Raw genomic sequence first — 12,088 nt, forward strand, 5'->3', positions numbered from 1 at the left:
TTGATTTCTGAAGGCAGGTCGTGTCTTCGTATTTATAAAACAAACGACAAAATTATTGTTTCAATGTTAATGTTCTCGTATTTGTACGTCGCTTATTTTGTAACTAATTTAAAATAAGTACATTATTAAGCAACAGTCATATTTCAATATTTTCCTTATTGCAATATTACCTACGTACGTTACTGAAAGTAATCAATCGTTTACATTGATGACCGCTGCCACTGTCACTTTAATTAAATTACTCAGCTAAAAAAAATACTTGATATTCTTACTAGAAACTACTTAGAGACATTGCTCTATTATATGCCGCTCACAAACGTGGTACTAACCTTTTTCAGAAAACCCAATAAATCCAAAGGAAATGCACTAAACACCACAGAAAACTCTACAATTAAAGGCACCAAAATCACAGTATCACCAAACACAGAAGCGACTAATTAAATTAATCATAACGACATGCGCACTGGCACCCGAGAAACGCGACCGAAAAACAAAGTGCCCAACTTTTTAATTAACATATTACAGGCAGAGGACACTACTTTTACAGCCTGTTTAGTGCCACGGCTATCTGTCAAGTGTGGTAATGCACCACCCGCCCCTACGTAATTGGCTGTTTGTATCCAACCCCTCGGCATAAAAAAAACAACATGACATATTGTGCGCGGGAAAGTGGCTGTCACCACGTATCGAGTTCTTGGCGGGAGCGGGAAGCTATTGTTTTTGTGGTGAGAAGCGTTTAGTCCGACGGAGCGAGCAGATAAATGTTTAGATAGTTAATTGTGGTCAGTAATTTAATAATATGGAGCTTTATTTGATGTTTAGTAAGTGTTATTGGACAGTAACTACTTAATGTTAATGTGGTAGGTGTTCTTGCTTTTGACAGGGAATAAAGTGAACACAGTAGTGCAGGGATGTTTTAATACTTCAGATATTTAAGTCGGCAGGGTTGGCTACGTCACGCCATTCAAGCCATTTACTCTGACCTCTACCATACCCTCATCATAGACTAATAGGGTATCCAATTAACAAAAGAAAACATGTAAACTTCTACATTATTAACACCTAACCTAGTCAGACTTATTCAACAGTAGCGTTTTACAATACAAAACACTGAATAGAATCTTCAAACCCACCTCATCTCTACCACATATTTTGACAACATTAGCATAGGATCACCTCACAAAAGAGTTGCATTATGACAATGATCGGTGTTGATGCCTTGGTTCGCTTCACAGTATTGCGCAAAGCAAACAGGTTTGCATACGATACTGTATGATGCAGGAATTAGGGGTTATATTGTGTTGACTCACCTGCTGCAATGAACACGTGGGCCACCCATGGCGAGGTCCAGTCAGCTGGAAGTGCGCCTGATGGAGTCAGGCAGTCTGCATCCTTTCGTGAAAAAAATATTAGGTGCGTTAGATAAAAAGGTTGCACTAAAGAGGATAGATAGGTTGAGTAGTTGGGTGAACATTGGTTGAAATATGTGGTGGCTGATGGTCGCTACTTACTCGTGACTCTTGAAGGCATATATGTAGAGTTGGACGAAAATTATTCTTTAATTAATTAATGTTTTAGGCAATGGAATGTCCATTCAATCAAGCATTATTGAGTAATGCTTCTGAAGTGTACGGGAATAATTGCTATAGTATTAACTGTAACAAAAAAAATACAATATAGTCCAGTCAAGGAATGAGGTGTAGAGTGCGTGAGCAGGTAACTAAGCGATTCCTTCAGAAACTTGTTCAGGGGGCTTAGGTTGTTAACATACCAAAAGTCCTGACTCCTAGGTCATGAGCGGGGGGGAGGAGGGGGGGATAAAGGTACGAATTTTTGGTTTTTAGCTTATATCTCGAAAACGGTGCATCGGAGAGAAATATTTTCAACTAATGAAACGGAGCTCTTAAAATTATCTAAAACTTTTATATCATGTGTTTTTTCTAATTTCTAACCGTTTTCGAGCTATTACCCTCGGAAAAAGGTGAAATTTACAAGAAAAATTCATTCATGTCAAAACATTCATAAACATTGCATCATATTGTCTAACTAAACATAAACGAATAAAATGAAGAGGAAAAAAGTTGTAGATTTTTTAATTTCCTTTGAGAATATATATAGATATGGTCAATGTCCAACTCGCCTAAAGTTACAGCTATTTTAAACTTGCATTTTGCTAAATTTACTGACATAACTCACCGAGTTAGTAAGCTTAAGTGTAAGTAAAATAGCTGTAACTTTAGGTGGGTTGGACATTAAACAGCATATCTATATATATTCTAAAAGGGAATTTAAAAATCTACAACTTCTTTCCTATTAATTTTTTTCATTTATGAATAGGTTTAGACAATATGAAGCAATGTTTATGAATATTTTGACATGAATAATTTTTTTTTGTAAATTTCAACTTTTTCCGAGGGTATAGCTCGAAAACAGTTAGGAATTAGAAAAAAAACATATGATACTTATAAAAGTTTTAGATAATTTTAAGAGCTCCATTTCATTAGTTGAAAATATTTCTCTCCGATGCACCGTTTTCGAGATATAAGCTAAAAACCAAAAATTCGTACCTTTATCCCCCCCTCCTCCCCCCCGCTCATCACCTAGGAGTCAGGACTTTTGGTATGTTAACAACCTAAGCCCCCTGAACAAGTTTCTGAAGGAATCGCTTAGTTACCTGCTCACGCACTCTACACCTCATTTTGAGTCATTTATTGACTGGACTAAATAATATTATATTATTATGTCTATGAGAAGGACGAAATGGATTTGTTTTTTTTTATCACCTGAATTTACCTAGGTAGGTAGGTATATAAACATCATTGTAATTACAATGTTTTAAGTAATACATGTATAAAAGAAAGTAACTTTAAAAAACTTCATTAGCCAACTTCTCACCAGCGAAGCCCGATACAAGCGGACGCGTAAAAAACTCCCAAAGTAAGTAATAGGTATGCGAACTTTTTGCTACAACCTTCTCGTAAGGGATACCGTGTGAATTTCGAAAAAGTTTGCGTTAAAGGAGTTTGCGTAAAAAGAGTTCGCATGCCTTCGGCGCAGCGGAGTCACTCGACTCATTGGGCAGTGATGCCAGCCGGCTGCCGGCTGGTGGTCGCCACACACGAAGATTGGCTTTATGGGAATCTATGGGCATTTGCTGATAACGATTAGGTAAATGACAATGGGCGTTTTGGGACCTATGTCCAATAAAGATGAGACATACATCGTTGGATAGCTCTTTTCAAGAGAGCAAAAAAGTATTATGACGACAAATCCGTATCAGTTGTCCATTTTGAAATATATTCGTCGGAAGGAAGTATTTTTCTATGGCATTGCACTCTTTCTCCTGATGACAGTTAGGGCGTAATACACGTAAACACGTATTATTGAAATTGGAGAAATTACTTTCAACTGATTTTATTTACTGGGATAATAAACAAATATAATATTATACGAAATATGAAAATTTTGTTATAAAAATTAAAAATGAATGTGAAAAACTAACAAGAACATTAAAATTAGAGAAATAAAATATAAAACTTTCAAGGTACGATTATTCTAATTGGACAGTAAACCAAGACTAGCGCTTCCGTTATTCATATTCTGCAAAAAAAATACCTTTTCAACGACGTATCACTGATTTCTATTGGTGCTGGTCCCAGCTTCCATATATTGGTGCCCATCATCATTTATTGAATATACTTTGCTCCAACTATCATTCATCAGTGCAGGAGGACTGACTTTGAAAGTAGGTAATTGTGTGACTGTAGGTTGAAATTATATCTATTTGGAGGTTTAAGGTATTCATCACAACCCATCACGTCCCCGCTGGAACACGAGTCTCCTTCCAATGAAGGAAGGGTCTTAGGCCTAGTCCACCACACTGGCCTATTGCGGGTTGGTGGACTAGGTATTACTTATTGGTCAAATAAAAATAAAGTAAGTCCGTAAGTACAGGAGGCCTCTGTGCTACCAAACTTGATTAACCGAATAGTCAAACAGCCAGCCAGTCTACCGGCACGGCAGTTCCGTTTCCATTTTCAAACCGGGGTGGCGCGATGGCGCTGGATCCGGTTACCGGTCACCCGACACTTCCGTATCCGCTGCAGACAGGTGAGTTGAGGATCAGCCGACAGCCAGCACGTCCGATCGATCGATGCGTAATGGCGCGGAAGAATTTAGCTTGTGATTAAAATTATATTCGGGTTATTAACAACCTGCATAAGTGTCTGACGTACCTCTGTGTATGGACAATTGGACACTGTACAAAATAACGCGAAGTTGGGTATAATAATGCTATGCACAGACAGAGTGAACTGGGTTGTAATGTTGTATGCTTACAGTTGGAGGGCAGACTGAGGAATTTATATATTTTTTTAGCCAAAATATTTAGGTTACACAGGTTATCTTAATAAATGTTATGGATATAAAACAGTTATAAATTATTTGGACCAGATTAAAAAAACTATGGTAGCTGGGGTTCTCACACTAGGCTAAGCCTGTGCCGTGAGTAACCAGTAGGCAGACTGTATATATTACTTATATTAAATATGTGCCTCAGCCTGCCTTAATAAATCTGATGACTGCCAACTAGCCAACTGTGCGAGACTTACAAGACTTGTTTAAAAAGAGTCCCTGATGCTGAGTTGCAGGAAGGATCTTTTAAAAAGCTAATGTCCGAAGTAATTCTATGTCTTTTTCTGTCCGTCTAATGCCCAAGCAAGGCAGCGCGATCAATACGTTTATAATGTCGATCTTAGCTTAAAATACCCTATGTGCAACTCAGCTTGTGTTTCTCTTTCGTTTTATTCATACATTCACGGACACCATGTAAGTAGGTACTAAGTTTCACCCTCACTAAGCTCTTTCTATATTTAATTATCCATTTTGTTAATAACACCGGACTTTACCTCTTTATTAATATTACAAGCAGTATCTCTATCTACATAATTATAGGCACAGGTAGATTAAGAGATGACATAAATTAATTACGATGATATCGAGCGTACCGAATACCGAAGCTAGTAACTAATCTAATCCAATTTCGCAGACAGATTATACCCTAAAACATGACATGAGTACCTAAGTAACTACCTACTTATCAGTGTGTCGTTTTTAGTAACAATAGAAGGTCGAACGGCTAGATTATTGAGAGAGACCTAGGTCCAGCCTGGGTCAGAGTTGGCTGATACAATGTAGAGGTAGATTTTATTTTAATTATGATTATTAAATTATTATTATTTACAAAAACCAAATATACTTAGCCTGAATTTTGTATTATTTTACAGTTAAGTATAGTGCCAGTTTTTTATAGTTTGTAAGTAGCTAGTTACAAGTTACTGAGGATTTGTAAGGGATATTTTACCGAAGTAGTGATTAAATCAAATTCCCGGATATACTTAGGAGAATACAGAATAGCATAATAGAAAAAATTATTAATCAGATAGATAGGTATCATAGGCCGCGCGCGAAATACCTGGGAAAACAAATAAAGACCTATAACATAGATCTTCCCATGAGATAAAGTACTAAATCCGAACAAAACTTATCTGCAACTCCAACTTTGGCTATTCAAACTTTACTCCTATGTCACAAGAATTAGGGTCGTCAAAAATGCAACACTGTAATACCAGCGATTCACCCAATGAACCTCTATAAAAAGTATTCCATCCCGGCCCTCAGTTTAGGTGTATAAGTGCACCCCAGTTAATAGATTGTGTCAACAGATGCATCCAATCGTAATAATTGTTCAGAATAACCTTGCATCACACCTGTATTTGCCCTGCGGCTAAACGACAAGTATTGGCGCGTGTTGCTTGTACAGAATACTTCATTAACATTTATTTAAGTAGGGTCCTTCCTTATTTTAACGTTGCTTTAAAAAATGTGTAGGCAGGGGTGGATTAAAACCTAACTATACAAGGTGAAATGGTTGTGCACTGGTCATTGCTGCTAATGAATCGATAACCGTTTTATTATAAGTTTTAAGAACGCGTTTGAGTTTGTGACCTATAATGTTTCATATTCCAGCCTCTACCAGCTTACACCTACACATCATAAGGTTCTCGGATACTGAATTAGCGGGACGTAAGTATGTACTTAGTGTTCGATAAGTAAATAATATGTTTAAAAAATCCCCTGTGCAATCATGTGTGTCCTTATAATTCTTCCCAACTCATCCCAAATGCGAATGCCTATACTGCACAAGAGCTAGTGTTATTATTATTTGTCAAAAAAAAAAACACGCTCTCACGCCTTGTACTAATGTACTCCCTTGCGGGGTAGGCAGAGGTGCATTGCTGCACCCACTTTTCACCAGAGTGTTGTGTTAGTCCCAATGTAATAGGTGGCGGGCATATTGCCATTTTACGGGCACATCCAAGACCCGAGAACAAATATCTGTGTTTAAACAAATATCTGCCCCAGCCGGGAATCGAACCCGGGACCATCGGCTCAGTAGTCAGGTCACTAACCACTACGCCATTCGTCGTATTATTTGTCATGATTATGATGTCAAATAAAATTGACTACCAGTTGCCTGAACCCTAAATAAATGGTAAAATATGTTTTATTAAGTACACTCGCAATTTGTTTCATTTGTTGACTACCTGTTGTATGCTCTATCGACATTGTTGATTCATCGTTGATCCATCGTTGATCCCACTGAGTTTGGTTAGAGGGGACTTTGTTAACGGATTTACTGATGTTTCCTAGCTGCTAAATATGAATGAAACTAATAATTACAATAGTTAGGGTATACCTATACCCCGTATACCTAGCTATCTAAGTAGGCACATACCTATGTGTAAGTACCTACTAATGCTATGGTAATGATGAGTCCATAATTTCTTATTAGATCCGGCCTACATAATTTAGTTAACTAATAATTTATGGATACAAAATTCAGCTATGGAAAGTATGGTAAAAAATTCGCTTTAAATTTTATATAGGTACTTAGGTAGGTACCGAAGTACGTAGTTTTGTAAAATCACCTATTATATGAATATATTAATCTATAGTTATTATTACTATTTTCTCTATGCTTTCATCTGGCCCCTACTAGCTGCTGGCCAAATCAATTTGAAAAGAAAACAATCAGTCCCGAATCTTCCGAATGATTTCAACTTACCAACCGCCGCCGTCGGTAAACAGATACTTCTGAATCGGCAATGTAAATAAAAGATAATGTTCGTAACCCGATATTTTGCGGCGAATCCGGCAGCTATCTCGTATTGTTTCAATTTCAATTGCTTTACGATGATGAAAATATAAAATGGCGCGTGTAGGTCACGTGCCGTTTCCCGCCCATTCGCAACTTTTTTTTTCGCGCGTGTCTCGATAGAGCTTTTGAAGTAATCAGCCTATAATAGTTATCATTTTGGATTTGTTTAGGGAAGGGATTATCCGGTCGTAATATTATGACACGGCTGGGAAATGAGTATATGTAAGTAAACAACTAAGTACTTAAGTATCTATGTTAGTAGAGAGAGGAACTATGGTAAATCTACTATTATTAAATACTAAAGTAAGTACTTGAAAATTCAAAGAAGTTAAGTATCTATTAGGTGTGACTAGTAGTCTGACTACCTGAGAGAGGGGCCACTTGTTAGCCATCAAATACACCCCATGCCTACTTATTTTTAATAATTAAGTTGTATCGAGGTACCTACCTCTACTTATTTAAAATACTCTATTAAATCAAACGGAAAGCAGAGCTTATATTTTCTTGAATAACGCATTTTAATTTTCCTCTGAACGAAAGAAGCCATACTGTAAAGCTTACGCATAATAAATTACAGAGAAGTGTCTTAGTCTCGCAATCTCGTCTGATGATTATGATAAAATAAAAACGACTATGATTTTGTTTAAATAGATGCACATAATGCAGCTATAGAACAGGCAAACGTAGTGTGGGACGCCTTCCGGCCCGCTGGACCGAAGACCTTAGACGGGTGGCCGGCACTGGCTGGATGAGGAGGGCCGAGGACAGAGTGTAGTGAGTAGTGCAGCAGTGTACGACTACAGGCTGATGATCAATATAGATAATATATACGTTTATAACTCCTGATACCTTTCTTACATTTAACCAATGCAACGCCCCACCCCATTTCAAGTTTGCGTCAATTAGGTAGGTACCTACCTTAATTGGTCTTATTAGAGGGTGAAAATTTTAAATCCAGTCTGCTTTTTTATCAGTTACCAGCAGTCCTCATTGACAGTGGCGACTGCTGATCACGTCCATTCCTTGGCTACCATTCCGATATCGACACTACCTTGGTCAATATGCCGTCTGTTCATTTTGCCAGATGAGATACATAGATACCTAGCGATAAATAGTGTACTTACTTAGGTATAAGAATAATAAAGTTTTAAAAAGATTCAAATATTCTGTCACATAATAATTTTTTATCAATATTGGTCTGCTTTTTGTTAGCGTATCAGTGATAAACAGGCAACACATATTAATTATGGCGCAGTTGTAACCAATTTTAGGTACCTAAGTATCATTTGAACCTTTTTTTCTTGTTCCAAGCTTGAAGCCTTTCAAACTTCGATCGATTCCAAAATGGCGGCCAGCGAACTTTCACCGTTTGTTATCAATTCAACATTTGTTTGCTACAAGCTTTTGTCTAACTTTGACGGCATTTTTAGTGTTTCTTATTGAAACTGTAGACAACTTCTTAACTTTAGCTCTGTTGCTTTATCAAGTGGGTAAGTTGTGTACCTACCTATCGCTGAAATTCAGTTAAACTTTGTATTTCTATGCACATAGGAAAATAGTTAACTGTTTCGGTAATAACAAAATCTATTATAGGTAAGTAGCTCAAATTATTCCAGTTCAATTCCTGGAATCAGGACTGTATATTGGTTTTGTGGGCTAGCATGGGGCGCAATTAAAACGTGACAAAAGGTATCCGTCGCACTCGCACTTGCTCTCGCACTTGCAGTCGCTGCGCGATGTGAGTGAACGCGATGCTAATCTTTTGTCACGTCTCAATTGCACTCTGTGCACACTTTGCTTTACCTACTACCTAGACCACTTCACTTCACTAGGCGCGTTAGGTCGGCGGACGTCCGTCGTTCGTGGTTTGTAGAGAAAATGTGAGCAGGCTTCAAAGCTCTTCCGCTTAGCTTTATTTAAAGTAGTAGGTATTAAGATGGTAGTTGGTACCTACATAAATTTTTCCTGATATCAATTTATTCATCAAACGTCTTAAGAATCTTGCTATATGTTACAAATTATATTAATGCCTTCATACGAACTTCATACAATGGCCACTGCATTTTTTTATATCAGCCCTACCTACAGTCCAACTAACTAGAAAGTCCTGAAAACGGAAGTGGATTCTTGCTTATTGTTGAAGACAGTATTTAATCAATCTTCTTAATTTATTTTTAAGCACAAAAAAAGCCAGTTATCAAAATGTATTTTATTTGAATTATGTATGTATATCTGTAAAGAAACGACGACCGAATGGCGTAGTGGTTAGTGACCCTGACTACTGAGCCGATGCATGGTCCCGGGTTCGATTCCCGGCTGGGGCAGATATTTGTTTAAACACAGATATTTGTTCTCGGGTCTTGGATGTGCCCGTAAAATGGCAATAGGCCCGCCTCCTATTACATTAGACTAACATAACGCTCTGGCGAAAAGTGGGTGCAGCAATGCACCTCTGCCTACCCCGCAAGGGAGTACATTAGTACAAGGCGTAAGTGTGTGTGTGTGTGTGTGTGTGTAAACGATTTCATTTCATTTCAATAAACGATTTCATTTAATTTAATTGACTGTTTGGGCATCAACGCACAGCCCAAACGGCTCAAGCTGCAATCATGAAACTTGGCTCGTAGGTTCCTTAGGTAGGGTAAGTGAGCACTAAGAAAGGATTTTCAGAAACTCCACCCCTCAAGGAGTAAAATAGGGGATTAAATTATTTAAGACGAAGTGAAGTTCGGGGGAGCAGCTAGTGTAAGTAAATAATTTTAATTAGATTGGTACTTATAAAAAGTCTTTTCAAAATCTAAAATGAAATTTTCATGACTATAGTTGGACTGTATAGTGTCACAATCTTATCTGTTCCGGTGTTCAAAATGTGTACTAACGAGACGTCATTGTCAAACGTCATTTCATACTCTGTGCGTTATTTGAGTTGTCAATTTCTGCGAAGAGGCTGACGCTACGTAGGTAATTTAATTTGTTTTGTGATTTTCTGGGTGTAATAATGCCAAAAGCGCTGAAAAGTGATGCAAGAGAAGTAATACTAGATATATTGGCTTTTATGCAGGAAGAATAACGTATTCAGGCGCCTTTAATTCTGTTAGAAAAATTAGAAGAACGAGTTGCAGCGGCTACAGGTTAGTGTTGCCAAATATGACGAATAATTTTACCCATATACTCACATGTAATTTTATTAATATTTTCCCGAGAGACCCGTTCCCCAGCAGCGGGGACGGGATGGGTCGTGATGAAAGTATACTATAATCTTTATTTTTCTTTGATTACAGGTGTGACTGAAGCTGCGTATTTACACCTTAGGCAGTATACCAAGAAGAATTTCTCGCACCTGCAGCGATTTTAGACGAAATAATGATGATTAATGACATCTTCTTCTTCCACTACGAGTATCAAGGGTTGGCTGGAAGAAATGGATTTTTGGCAATAAGCCTTTGTACATTGTCTGAATTTATTTTGTAATTTTATGCTCTTGTTTCTTGTTACTTTAGAAAATGAAAAAAATAAAGTGTTCATAAATTAATAAATAATAATTAGGTAAGTACTTAATAGTTTTTTTTTAAGTCTATCTATCTCGTTATTCTCACGACCCACAAATATTACCTATATCATTGTAAAATCTAGATTTAATTCTTTATATCAGAACATAATCAGAACAAAAAAAAAAAAATCAAAAATCAAAATCAAAAAAAAAAAAATCAAAAAATCAAAAATCAAAAATCAAAAATCAAAAATCAAAAATCAAAAATCAAAAAATCAAAAAATCAAAAATCAAAAAATCAAAAATCAAATTCAGGGAATTAAAGATTTAAACCCCGACATAAAAGTTAACGGTACAATCGTGGAAGAGGTTACTGAGGCCCGTAATCTTGGCGTACTCTTTGAACGAAACCTGCGCTTTGAGAAACACATTTTAAATGTAGTAAGAAGCTGCTTTTACAAACTTAAAGTACTATACAAGATAAGGCCTTACATTAATGAGGAGCTACGCATTCAACTGTGAAGCACTGGTATTATCCAGGTTAAACTACGCGGATACTGTCTACGGTCCTTGTCTGTATGCTAAAACGCAGAGCCTTAGGCCTTGGTCTCCTATTTACGCCGTAGTTCGCGTCCAGCGTCACGCCGTAGGCCGCGTCACAATGCTCACTATAGAAATGTACTGATGCGGTCTCCCTCACACGCCGACGTTGGCGCGTAGATGTAGTGTACATCGTGACGCGGCCTACGGCGGTGACACTTGACGCGACCTACGGAGTAAATAGGAGACCCGGGCCTTATTCAAAGAGTCCAGAACGCTTGTGCACGTTTTTGTTTCAATGTCCCTCCTCGCGCACATGTGACCCCATTCCTCAATAAATCCAACTTACTGAAGCTATCAAGCAGAAGGAAGCTGCACTTTGCTACCTTATTATTCAGTGTCGTTAGGAACGAAACCCCTGAGTATCTTTTCAAGAAGCTCACATGGTCACGTCAATTTAATAAACACAATACTAGGGCCTCCTCTTATCTATTAATTACTCCTAAGCACAGTACTGCAGCTTTTAGATGCAGTTTTCGCTACGCTTCCTGCAAATGTTGGAATAATCTCCCTCCTCCTATTCGTGACTTAAAAAAAGCCAGCACCTTCAAGCAAAGACTTAAGTTACACTTGATCACATTGCAAAAATTACAGCCATAATATAATTTAAATTAAAAATGAATTCATATAAAATATTATAAAACAAAGATCTAAATCAAACTAAAAATAATAGCTTAAGGTACATAAAAAATAAAATAAAAATCTTCTGGATAAAAAATTACATAAAATTCACAAAGTCATAGTCATCATCATTCTATTTCATATTATTTTATCCACTA

Source organism: Plutella xylostella, chromosome 26, assembly GCF_932276165.1.
Source record: "Plutella xylostella chromosome 26, ilPluXylo3.1, whole genome shotgun sequence".
Taxonomy (NCBI): domain Eukaryota; kingdom Metazoa; phylum Arthropoda; class Insecta; order Lepidoptera; family Plutellidae; genus Plutella; species Plutella xylostella.